This window comes from Mytilus galloprovincialis, chromosome 4, assembly GCF_965363235.1.
Source record: "Mytilus galloprovincialis chromosome 4, xbMytGall1.hap1.1, whole genome shotgun sequence".
NCBI lineage: Eukaryota > Metazoa > Mollusca > Bivalvia > Mytilida > Mytilidae > Mytilus > Mytilus galloprovincialis.
In genome coordinates this window covers 38563804-38577574 of record NC_134841.1, presented here as the reverse complement: position 1 = coordinate 38577574, position 13771 = coordinate 38563804, and positions in this window count along the sequence as shown.

Below are 13771 nucleotides of genomic sequence, written 5' to 3'. Positions count from 1 at the left end.
GAAGTTGCTACACCTGTGGACCTGATGTACGAGGTACCTGATTATTTTAAGAAAGTTCCACAAAACAAATGGGCATGGGAACTTCAAGAACGCATGGAGGAAGCTCACCACTTTGTTAGAAAACACGTAGGATAGGAAATGGTGCGTCAGAAAAAGTATTATGACAAACAGATAAATTGGAGCAAATTTAGAAAAGACGACCAAGTATATGTATTCTTTCCAATTCGAAAAGCTGGTCATTCTCCAAAATTCACATTTTACTGGCGTGGTCCTTTCGAGTACTTAAAGAATACTCGGTTGTTAACTATCTCATTAACTGTGGTATGCGTGATCGACCACAGGTTATACATGTAGATAGAATGGGGTTGTGCAAGGGCCAACTTCTGAGAGGAGAAATAGAGACAAATGAAAACGAAAATCAAGATGATACTTTTGTGCCGGAAAGTGTGTTGCCCGAAATTTTCAATGGGATAAAATTGAGAATGGAAATGGGGAATGTGCCAAAGAGACAACAACCCGACCATAGAAAAAAACAACAGCAGAAGGTCACCAACAGGTCTTCAATGTAGCGAGAAATTCCCGCACCCGGAGGCGTCCTTCAGCTGGCCCCTAAACAAATATATACTAGTTCAGTGATAATGAACGCCATAATAATTTCCAAATTGTACACAAGAAACTAAAATTAAAATAATACAAGACTAACAAAGGCCAGAGGCTCCTGACTTGGGACAGGCGCAAAAATGCGGCGGGGTTAAACATGTTTGTGAGATCTCAACCCTCCCCCTATATCTCTAGCCAATGTAGAAAAGTAAACGCATAACAATACGCACATTAAAATTCAGTCCAAGAGATGTCCGAGTCTGATGTCAGAAGATGTAACCAAAGAAAATAAACAAAATGACAATAATACATAAATAACAACAGACTACTAGCAGTTAACTGACATGCCAGCTCCAGACTTCAATTAAACTGACTGAAAGATTATGATTTCATCATATGAACATCAGGCACAATCCTTCCCATTAGGGGTTTAGTATCATACCATCATAGCATATATGAGAAGAACATAACCCGTGTCATGCCAACAACTGGTTTTTGAATAAATGTGTTTAGTTCCGATGCAAATACCCTATAAGTGAATCAATATTAACGCCAAAATATGCAATCTTTAATGACCTGACAACAGTATCGTAACTATATCCCTTCTTAATAAGTCTATTCAAAGGTTTTGTTAGTTTTTGAGGTGAATACTGACACCTTTGTGCTTTACAAAGAACATTTCCATAAAAAATTGGATGTGAAATACCTGAACGTAAGTCTGCATGTTGAGCTATATTTACGAATGATGTCCTTATACCGATGATAAAATTTAGTAAATGTTTTGACTAGTTTGTGATATCGAAAATCCTGGTGTAATAATTTTTCAGTAATACATAAATTTCTCTCGTTAAAATCTAAAACATTGTTATATACACGAGCGAATCGTACAAGTTGAGATATATAAACACCGTAAGATGGTGACAAGGGAACGTCACCATCTAAAAATGGATAATTAACGATAGGAAATGAAAAATCATCTCTTTTATCATAAATTTTAGTATTCAGCTTTCCGTTAGTGATATAGATATCAAGATCGAGGAAAGGACATTGGTCATTGTTAGTATTAGCTTTATTTAAAGTAAGTTCAGCAGGATAAATTTCTTTAATATACATACTGAAGTCGTCATTATTGAGAGCCAAAATATCATCCAAATATCTAAAAGTATTATTAAATTTGTTTATCAGATGTTGTTTCGATGGGTCTTTGCTTATTTTTGTCATAAATTGTAACTCATAGCAATACAAAAACAGGTCCGTAATAAGTGGTGCAGTTAGTCCCCATTGGAATTCCGATAATCTGACGAAATACGGAATTCCCAAAGCGAACAAAAATGTTATCTAGTAAAAATTCAAGGGCATATATAGTATCAAAGCATGTTCATTTGACATAGTTTTATTGTTTATTGCTACTAAAAAATGACCTTAAAGACTTTGAACATATATATTCACATTCTGACTTTTTAAATGCCCATTTAATTAGGTGTGTGAATTTTTTCTTAATGAGAATGTGAGGCAATGTGGTATACAGGGTAGAAAAATCAAAACTTTGAACAGATTCAAAATCACCAATATAAGCATGCAATTTATCAAGTACTTCCAACGAGTTCTTGACACTCCAAAAGTAATTAATTCCACTATTTCCGAAGGCCTTATTTGAACAATTTATTATCAGATTTTTAATTGTACCAAGTGTGCTGGTAAGAAGAATAGACAATTTAGTAGTGGAACAATGGCTTGAAGACGAAATAAATCTATATTTGTAAGGTGTTTTGTGTAGCTCCGGAAGCCAGTACATAGTTGAGACTTTCATTGTATTTGGCTCTGCTTGTAAAGCGGTAGCTAAAAGTTTATGTTTGTTACAGATGTCGTTTTCTGAAAATGGAGTCAGTTGGAATGTTGGTGAATTGGTGATTTCTTTTTTCAGAACCTCAATGTAAAATTTACGTCAAACAATAATAATGTTATTAGCAGCTTTATCGGCCGGGACAAAAACAAATGTCATGGCTAGTTCTTTTAGTTTATGTTTGATACGAGAAATAGGTTTTTTGTGGTTATTGTTAATAGTAAAATGTTTTTTAAAATGTTGAATACGTATATCAACTATCTTCATTACTGAATTAAAAAAAGAGTCCAAAGATTTTTTGTCAGCTTTTTCACGTTTTATCCATTTCATACAGTAAGTATGGAGTGAGTCGTGGATGATATTACGACACTCACTCCAATTAATAATTGACGGGGGACGATATTTAGGTCCTTTACTGAGGAATGATTTTAACTCTCGGTCTTGAACGATGTTAAGATCTCCTGTTATAACATGTGAAATGGGTCCATAAATATATTCGGAGGTAATACAATTACATGAAGTAGGTGTATTTTCACTGATATTAACATCTTTACACAGTTGACTATAATTAAACACAAATTTCCGGGTAGATTTCTTGTAAATATAACAAATAAGAGGTAGCTCAGTATTGTCAAAATATCCTGGATTTGTTCTTTAACAGAATGGACGTTAAATATACCGGCAATATTTACAAAATCAAAACCTTTATTGACATACTTTATTTTAATAAAATACTTTTTATGATCTTCAGGGCGATCAATTTTGGGAAATAGTTTAGAATAACAATATGCCATAATAATTTGATCAATTTCATACTTAGGACTGCTATATGAAATTGTGTTGCAATCCTCCAAAATTTTATTTAACTTATTAACCGGTAAGGAGCTTGATAGTGCTGACAATATTGTTGATCAAAGTGATTCAGGAGATGAATCAGACTACACAGGGCGTCCACGTAGGGTTACCAAGCAGCCAACATGGCTGCATGATTTTGTTAGATAATGTATATATTCTTCATCATGCACTAAAATATATCAATAAATAAATGAAGTATATATAAAGTTAATTTCTACAGAATATGCCAATTTAAGTGATTGAGTTATTTTCATTTTCTTTTGCAGAAATGGTGAATACAAACGTTACAGTAAGGAATAGGCAGGACTGGCGCTGCCATTTCTGTAATACAGATTGTAAAACTGAGGGTGCATTGGATGTACACACGCTCAAGTGTGCAAAAGAAAAGAGAGAAAAAGAAAAGTTTCGGTGCACAGAGTCCGGGTGCAATTATGCTTCGTCACGAAAACAGGACTTAAACAGACATAGGAAACGAGTTCATGGTCTGGAGAAATCTTTAGAAGAGTCGGACTGGGAGACACAAAATCCTGGTGATTTGTTGGATATTATTGATACGTCTGATGATCAGAGAACTGTGCGCAAACCAACAAAACCAAACCCAGTAGCAGCTTTAAAAGAAAGCAGGAACTTAATGACATGTTACAAAAAATATCTCCCATGAAAATTCCCAGAGTGTCATGCACTGTGTCCACAGCGCCAGCTTCAGTAGTTAGTGACAGCAGCAGTTTAGAATCTGACAACTCTACAACTTTCAGCACAGTATGGACAGCTACTCCAGTTGTACTAGAGAGTTCCGGTATTGTTCAAAGCTCAATCTCGCCGAATATTGTAGTGTCTACACCTATGGCGAGTGCACCAATGCCACTACTACCTTTGTCTGTCGACACATGCACCCAAACTGAAAGAATGAGTAGTCATCATCGTCTATAAGTGGCCGGTTGTTAGGCAAAATTACTTGATACCGATTTTGGCTTTGTGATGTTTTCGGTGGTTTTCAAATGTATCATTCGGCTTGTTAGTTTTCAAGGTTGAAATTTGGTTCCTCAATAATCTGTCATCATGCATATTTGAAATAAGATATGAAACGATTTAAGGGTACTTAGAATAAAGTTGATATATTTAAGTTGGTGCACATATTAAACGTTTCGTCCAGTTTTTAGACAATAGTATACATTTGAGTGGGCCGATTCTTATCAAAAAGACATGTCGGGTAGATCATATATCTACGAGTTGTTCTAAGGGTTATAGTTGCTGAAGAAGTGACAGTTGTTTCACGATATTTATATTTGTGGTTTTTCAATGACATGGCTAGAGGATATACCCGGATAGAGTTTGGGACTGAACAATGTCCATTTGATGTAGATGTGCTCAATTGTGTTCGATAAATGCGGGGACGCATTTCCTGGAGGCGTGGGTAATGTGATGAAATTAATTCATCTGTTTTATTTACTAGGGTTTAACTTATTGTTACTTTTATTACGCTGAAAAATTGTTAAACGAACTCGTATAGTTTCAAAATTGAACGGTTGTCTACTTTCGATTTTGTTTTGTTTACATTGCTGTGGATATTTATAATATTCAGAATCAGTAACGGACCGGTCGTGGTTAGAATACCCGTAAATAGTCCGATCGGTAGTCGTAAACATAAGGGCCGTCATTCAAACGTTTTAGCATTAAGGGTTAGGTAATTATAAACACTCATATGAATAAGACATATGATATCGTCCGAATTAAATGGTATGGTCCAAAACCTTAGTATATAAGCTGATGCGCTGTCAGAACAAGGTCGCTGATGGTATAGTCAAGACGTATATAAAAAGCAAAAAGGTAATTATTTACACTTTATAAAAGATTAAATAGATTCTGAATAAGAATCTATCTGCGTACCTGAATAAGGTTGCAAGAGTATTAAAGTTGTATTTACGCACCGGGTAATAGGTGCATAGGCGACTGTGCGGAAATACGTGCACTGGTTAGGCAGTGCACAGTCTGAATAAGCAAGATAGTGCACAGGATAGTAGCGCATAGGTAGACATCAGCAAAGTTTGGAATAGTGCACAGATTAGCACTGGTTCTTGATTAACAAAAAGTCTGTTCAAAGATCAAAGACAGCAACACGTGCTACAAATTGTTCTTGTGTGTCAGAGACCAAAGTTAACAAATTAAAGATAAGAATATAAGAAACGGTGCAGCTTCCAATATCCAGGGGTAAACTTTGGTACGATACCCATAAGTCACTACCCGGAGTACGGAGTACGTGACAGTTTTGAACTCAATTTCATACACTTGTTTAGTGGATTAATTTATAAACTTTTATTGTTACACTAAAATTGTAGAGCATTTAAATCATTTGCAATATGTTGTTATTTTTTTCAAATTTCCCGAAATGCAATGGTGAATCATCAGCATATAAATCCATGTTTGGTTTGCAAACAACAACATATATACAATACGAAATATAGACGAATCTGCACCAAAATCTAAACAAGCTAAAGAAAATTATTAAATTCTGATGCCATTCAACAGTATTGTACAGGGGGTTAAATCCCGTGAGAGCCCATTGCGTACGTTTTCTATTATATAAATTCCAGGCTAGGACTAACTTTTAACATTTGCTTACATCTTTAAGACATTTAGTGCTGTATTTAAATGATCATATGTTTTATAGTGTGCTGTCTTGTGTCTTTTAAAGTTTTTTTTATATATAATAATAAATATATTATAATGGATTAAAATATTTCGCTAAAATGGGCATTGACAATTCTAATATTCGCTAAAGTGGGTTAAAAATCAGGTGCTAAAATAGGTTCTACTTTGGCGCTAAAACGTCCCGATTTTTTTCGCTCAAATGTACTATCAATGCGCTAAAATGTCCTCCGCCGGGTTGTTTAACATGAAGTTGTAAATCATCTATATAAATTAGAAATAACGGAGGACGTCAAATAGAACCTTGGGGCACTCCATATTTTTTACAGACGTTTTATTATTATCAGATTTAATGTTTGCGTATGGAAAATGTATGTATCATATTTAATGAATTTTTGTAATACTATAACTTGTAAGAAATTTGATCTTATTCGACTATTTTCACTTCCCTATTCGTGGTGATACCGAAATTAAAAGTAAATCAGGGAATCAAGTTTTCACAGTTGTCAATTAAGACCGAATTATAATAAAAACTATAAAATTTCAATTCCTTCGTTCAGACATATATTTTGGATAACAATAAAATCGAGAATGGAAATGGGGAATATGTCAATGAGACATCGTTCAAACGTAGTCGCTATGTATTCATATAAGTATATAGAGGTCATATATAGCTATTGGTTAACAAGTATATTTAATGTATAAATCAGAACAAAATGCGTTTACTGCTGTAACAATTAGGTAACAGTTTGTGATGGATTTCTAAACATTTCTTTGGACGGATACGATCATTCGTCAATTTCCTCAAACACCTCTTTTAAGTAAATTTTATGGTTATAGAATCTGAGATTTACGAAAGCATGTTTCTGCATGCGTAAAATTCATTTTCTTGGACTCAATTCTGTATTTTTTTTTTTTTTTTAAGATGAACTCATAATATCTTATAGTATGAGCATTCGATGTGAGTATGAGTTGGTTTTTTTTTTCATATTCAATCACTTCCTAATTTTATAGTACTTAAAACAGGGTATCAGAGTTCAGCAGTATCTCCAATTTAATCTTCTCAATAACATTATATCGTTAAACTAAGTCATGAAAATCGGATAAAGAGTGTTCTGTTTGTCATTGTTGAAAGGATAATCATTCTTATAATTTGCTTCAAAGGCTCATGTTCCAGCAAATGCGATAAAAATAGGTGACTCCATTGAGATTTTTGCATGAGGCTTTAATTCAAACATCAATCAGTCATAGTCTGTAGTCATGAGCAATAATTATCGTCCCTTCTTGAACTTGATCATTGATCCTAGCAGAATTCAAGCGGACAGTCCCCCTAATGGCCTCTAAAGTGGAGTCAGTGGAATGGTGTTTTTAGGGACATTGCCAGACTTCGTTTACTGTTTTTTCCTGTTGTCGATATTATTCCACATAGTATTTCTTGCATTATTCAAATCTTGGATCAGAATTTAGATGTGAATTGATTGCCTTTGAGACAACTCAACTGTAATGTTTACTTAAACTAACCAACAAATTGGCAGAAATGAAACTTTTGGTGAAAGAGAAATATATATATGAAACCATATGTAATTATGATATAATAACATGAGCACTTGTATATGCATTCTACATGTATAATCTAAGCACATATAACTTAGGAACATTTGACATGTCTGAAGTGTTGCATGTATATATATATTTAGCAACCTATTCTCATTGCACCACCTTATTAAGCAAGACTTGTCCTGATACCTGTAAGTATTTTTTTATTTTTTTGCAAGGAACCATATTCCTGGTAAAATGGAAAGGCTATCAACTTGCTGATTGTACTTTGGAACCAATCACCCACATTCCTAAACCAGATTTGGAATTATTACTTAAACCAGAAGTCTGTGCCGGCAAATTATCCGCATATGCTAATATTCTACAGGAGGCTGTACAAAATCGCCTTTCATCTACAAATTCAAAGATCAGTATATCATTCCCTACAGATGTATATAGGTATGTCTTTGGTGCTAATGCCAACAACAGTCTTCTTTGCCTAGAAGATTTCAGCAAACTACCCTTAAGAAGTAACTGGTATTTTAAACTTAACTGCCACGGTCAAGGTGCCAAACTTAACTTTCCCGTACGAGTGAATAGCGTTGTCCGGGAAAAAACCATCTTCACCTTATCAGACAACAAGGTTGTGAAAAAGAAGATACCATCTGAAAAACTTCAGATAACATCAGACACAGTGGTATATAGTGTTTGAACAATAAAAATTAATAGATTCTACTGTTGTATATAGTGTTTGACTGTTCATTTATAATTAAACAAACCATATCAGTATGTATTTTAAACATGTTAATGCTGTATAAGATTTTTACATGTATATGGGTTTATACAATGTCTTCCATATTGTCACCAATTGATAATTTTTAGACAATGTTAGATTTTCAACTGATCTTTAGTTAGTCCTTATTTAAGTAACAGGTAACATATAGATACAACTGCTATAGCATTGACACTATATATCTTGGGATTTTTTAATCAATGTTGAAAAATGTACATAAAATATGACCTTTCATTTGTTGAAGTGTTTAATACAGTTTTCATTTTTAGCTCACCTGGCCCGAAGGGCCAAGTGAGCTTTTCCCATCACTTGGCGTCCGTCGTCGTCGTCGTCGTCCGTCGTCGTCCGTCGTCGTTAACTTTTACAAAAATCTTCTCCTCTGAAACTACGGGCCAAATTAAACCAAACTTGGCCACAATCATCATTGGGGTATCTAGTTTAAAAAATGTGTGGCGTGACCCGGCCAACCAACCAAGATGGCCGCCATGGCTAAAAATAGAACATAGGGATAAAATGTAGTTTTTGGCTTATAACTCAAAAACCAAAGCATTTAGAGCAAATCTGACAGGGGTAAAATTGTTAATCAGGTCAAGATCTATCTGCCCTCAAATTTTCAGATGAATCCGACAACCCGTTATTGGGTTGCTGCCCCTGAACTGGTAATTTTAGGGAATTTTTGCTGTTTTTGGCTATTATCTTGAATATTATTATAGATAGAGATAAACTGTAAACAGCAATAATGTTCAGCAAAGTAAGATTTACAAATAAGTCAACATGACCAAAATGGTCAGTTGACCCCTTTAGGAGTTATTGACCTTTATAGTCAATTTTTAACCATTTTTCGTAAATCTTTAAGTTAGTAATCTTTTACAAAAATCTTCTCCTCTAAAACTACTGGGCCAAATTAATCCAAACTTGGCCACAATCATCTTTGGGATATCTAGTTTAAAAAATGTGTGGCGTGACCCCGCCAACAACCAAGATGGCCGCCATGGCTAAAAATAGAACATAGGGGTAAAATGCAGTTTTTGGCTTATAACTCAAAAACCAAAGCATTTAGAGCAAATCTGTCAGGGGTAAAATTGTTTATCAGGTCAAGATCTATCTGCCCTCAAATTTTCAGATGAATCCGACAACCCATTATTGGGTTGCTGCCCCTGAACTGGTAATTTTAGGGAATTTTTGCTGTTTTTGGCTATTATCTTGAATATTATTATAGATAGAGATAAATCTTACTTTGCTGAACATTATTGCTGTTTACTGTTTATCTCTATCTATAATAATATTCAAGATAATAACCAAAAACAGCAAAATTTCCTTAAAATTACTAATTCAGGGGCAGCAACCCAACAACGGGTTATCAGATTCATCTGAAAATTTCAGGGCAGATAGATCTTCACCTGTTTACCAATTCTACCCCATGTCAGGTTTGCTCTAAATGCTTTGGTTTTTGAGTTTAAAAAATGTGTGGCGTGACCCGGCCAACCAACCAAGATGTCCGCCATGGCTAAAAATAGAACATAGGGGTAAAATGCAGTTTTTGGCTTATAACTCAAAAACCAAAGCATTTAGAGCAAATCTGACAGGGGTAAAATTGTTAATCAGGTCAAGATCTATCTGCCCTCAAATTTTCAGATGAATCCGACAACCCGTTATTGGGTTGCTGCCCCTGAACTGGTAATTTTAGGGAATTTTTGCTGTTTTTGGCTATTATCTTGAATATTATTATAGATAGAGATAAACTGTAAACAGCAATAATGTTCAGCAAAGTAAGATTTACAAATAAGTCAACATGACCAAAATGGTCAGTTGACCCCTTTAGGAGTTATTGACCTTTATAGTCAATTTTTAACCATTTTTCGTAAATCTTTAAGTTAGTAATCTTTTACAAAAATCTTCTCCTCTAAAACTACTGGGCCAAATTAATCCAAACTTGGCCACAATCATCTTTGGGATATCTAGTTTAAAAAATGTGTGGCGTGACCCCGCCAACAACCAAGATGGCCGCCATGGCTAAAAATAGAACATAGGGGTAAAATGCAGTTTTTGGCTTATAACTCAAAAACCAAAGCATTTAGAGCAAATCTGTCAGGGGTAAAATTGTTTATCAGGTCAAGATCTATCTGCCCTCAAATTTTCAGATGAATCCGACAACCCATTATTGGGTTGCTGCCCCTGAACTGGTAATTTTAGGGAATTTTTGCTGTTTTTGGCTATTATCTTGAATATTATTATAGATAGAGATAAATCTTACTTTGCTGAACATTATTGCTGTTTACTGTTTATCTCTATCTATAATAATATTCAAGATAATAACCAAAAACAGCAAAATTTCCTTAAAATTACTAATTCAGGGGCAGCAACCCAACAACGGGTTATCAGATTCATCTGAAAATTTCAGGGCAGATAGATCTTCACCTGTTTACCAATTCTACCCCATGTCAGGTTTGCTCTAAATGCTTTGGTTTTTGAGTTTAAAAAATGTGTGGCGTGACCCGGCCAACCAACCAAGATGTCCGCCATGGCTAAAAATAGAACATAGGGGTAAAATGCAGTTTTTGGCTTATAACTCAAAAACCAAAGCATTTAGAGCAAATCTGACAAGAGTAAAATTGTTTATCAGGTCAAGATCTATCTGCCCTCAAATTTTCAGATGAATCGGACAACCCGTTATTGGGTTGCTGCCCCTGAACTGGTAATTTTAGGGAATTTTTACTGTTTTTGGCTATTATCTTGAATATTATTATAGATAGAGATAAACTGTAAACAGCAATAATGTTCAGCAAAGTAAGATTTACAAATAAGTCAACATGACCAAAATGGTCAGTTGACCCCTTTAGGAGTTATTGACCTTTATAGTCAGTTTTTAACCATTTTTCGTAAATCTTTGTAATCTTTTACAAAAATCTTCTCCTCTAAAACTACTGGGCCAAATTAATCCAAACTTGGCCACAATCATCTTTGGGATATCTAGTTTTAAAAATGTGTGGCGTGACCCGGCCAACCAACCAAGATGGCCGCCATGGCTAAAAATAGAACATAGGGGTAAAATGCAGTTTTTGGCTTATAACTAAAAAACCAAAGCATTTAGAGCAAATCTGACGCGGTAAAAGTGTTTATCAGGTCAAGATCTATCTGTCCTGAAATTTTCAGATGAATTGGACAACCTGTTGTTGGGTTGCTGCCCCTGAATTGGTAATTTTAAGGAAATTTTGCTGTTTTTGGTTATTATCTTGAATATTATTATAGATAGAGATAAACTGTAAACAGCAATAATGTTCAGCAAAGTAAGATTTACAAATAAGTCAACATGACCAAAATGGTCAGTTGACCCCTGAAGGAGTTATTGCCCTTTATAGTCAATTTTTAATCATTTTTTCGTAAATCTTAGTAATCTTTTACAAAAATCTTCTTCTCTGAAACTACTGGGCCAAATTAAACTAAACTTGCCCACAATCATCATTGGGGTAACTTGTTTAAAAAATGTGTGGCGTGACCTGGCCAATCAACCAAAATGGCTGCCACGGCTAATAATATAACATAGGGGTAAAATGCAGTTTTTGGCTTATAACTCAAAAACCGAAGCATTAAGAGAAAATCTGACAAGGTTTAATTGTTTATCAGGTCAAGATCTATCTGCCCTGATGTTTTCAGATGAATTGGACAATCCGTTGTTGGGTTGCTGCCCCTGAATTGGTAATTTTAAGGAAATTTTGCCGTTTTTGGTTATTATCTTGTATATTATTATAGATAGAGATAAACTGTAAACAGCAATAATGTTCAGCAAAGTAAGATTTACAAATAAGTCTGCATGACCAAAATGGTCAGTTGACCCCTTAAGGAGTTATTGCCCTTTATAGTTAATTTTTAACATTTTTCATAAATTTTGGTAAATTTTTAGAAAATATTTTCCACTGTAATTACTGGGCCAAGTTTATTATAGATAGAGATAATTGTAGCAACAAGAATGTTCGGTAAAGTAGGATCTACAAACACATCACTATCACCAAAACACAATTATGTCATGAATTTATCCATGTCCATTGTTTAATATGCACAAGACCAAGGTGAGCGACACAGGCTCTTTAGAGCCTCTAGTTTGTTATTATCTTGAATATTATTATAGATAGAGATAAACTGTATACAGCAATAACGTTCAGCAAAGTAAGATCTACAAATAAGTTTACATGACCAAAATAGTCAATTGACCCCTTAAGGAGTTATTGCCCTTTATAGTTAATTTTTAACATTTTTCATAAATTTTTGTAAATTTTTAGAAAAAAATTTCCACTGTAATTACTGGGCCAAGTTCATTATAGATAGAGATAATTGTAGCAACAAGAATGTTCAGTAAAGTAAGATCTACAAACACATCACTATCACCAAATATTCTATGTCATGAATTTATCCGTGTCCATTGTTTAATATGCACAAGACCAAGGTGAGCTACACAGGCTCTTTAGAGCCTCTAGTTACAACTTAAAACATGTAGTAGGTTACAGGCCAGATTTAAATCTGAGTGCTCAAGAATAATCAGTATTCTTAAGAAGTGTATAGGTGGTAGACAGAGACAATGTTTTTTAAATAAGACAATCAATTTTGTTGTTTATAAAAATGAGTTGTATGATGTATAAGAATTAGAGTTTCAAGTTACGTCTTTTAATGACAAACAGGTTGTTTTAGAAAAGAAATGTAGAGAATTATTTGATCATTTGATCAATGTTAAATGTGACTCGAAACAATAATCTGAAAGATGAGGTCACCACATTAAAAGAAGAAAACACATACTTAAAAACTATGAATAAATCACTTTTAGAATATATTGACAATGTAATAATTAAAAAGTTTGAAAATGAAGGAAAAAAGTTTGATGAAATTCATCAAAGGCAGCAATTTAGGAAATTAGTTAGGAACATTCACTACTTTTTCTGAGCAAACTTTGGCATTTGCTGAATCTTTTGGACTTAAACCACTTAAAATAGACTTAAAATCTGATAAGGGTGAAGATACAGCAGAAAAAGAAAATAAAACTACTTATGCAAATCTAAACTCTGAGGATAAAGACTTATTAAAGCAGGTTGTGTTTTACTTGATAACTTTTGCATAAGTGATGCAGCATGTATCATGAGTTTTCCATGATATGTGATGATCTTCCCAGAAAATATTTGGTAGTTAAGTGTAGGGAAGACATCAAGAAAATTTATCATATCGAAAGACTTCCAGGAAACAAACCAGGCGTTATGATAAACTGAAATAGGGATATTGAAAGACTTATAAAAGATCAAAACAATAAGGGCCAAAATTCAGATAAATATCAAATTAAATTTTCAGGTGATGGTGCTAGAGTCTCTAAAATTTCAAATTATGTAATTTTTTCACTAGCCATTTTAAATGATGAAATAAATATCTCCTATAATCAGCTAAGTACAGTTGCCTTAGTAAAGTGTGATGAAAATTATGAAAATTTAAAAGGAACCTTGTAAACCACTTTTTGATCA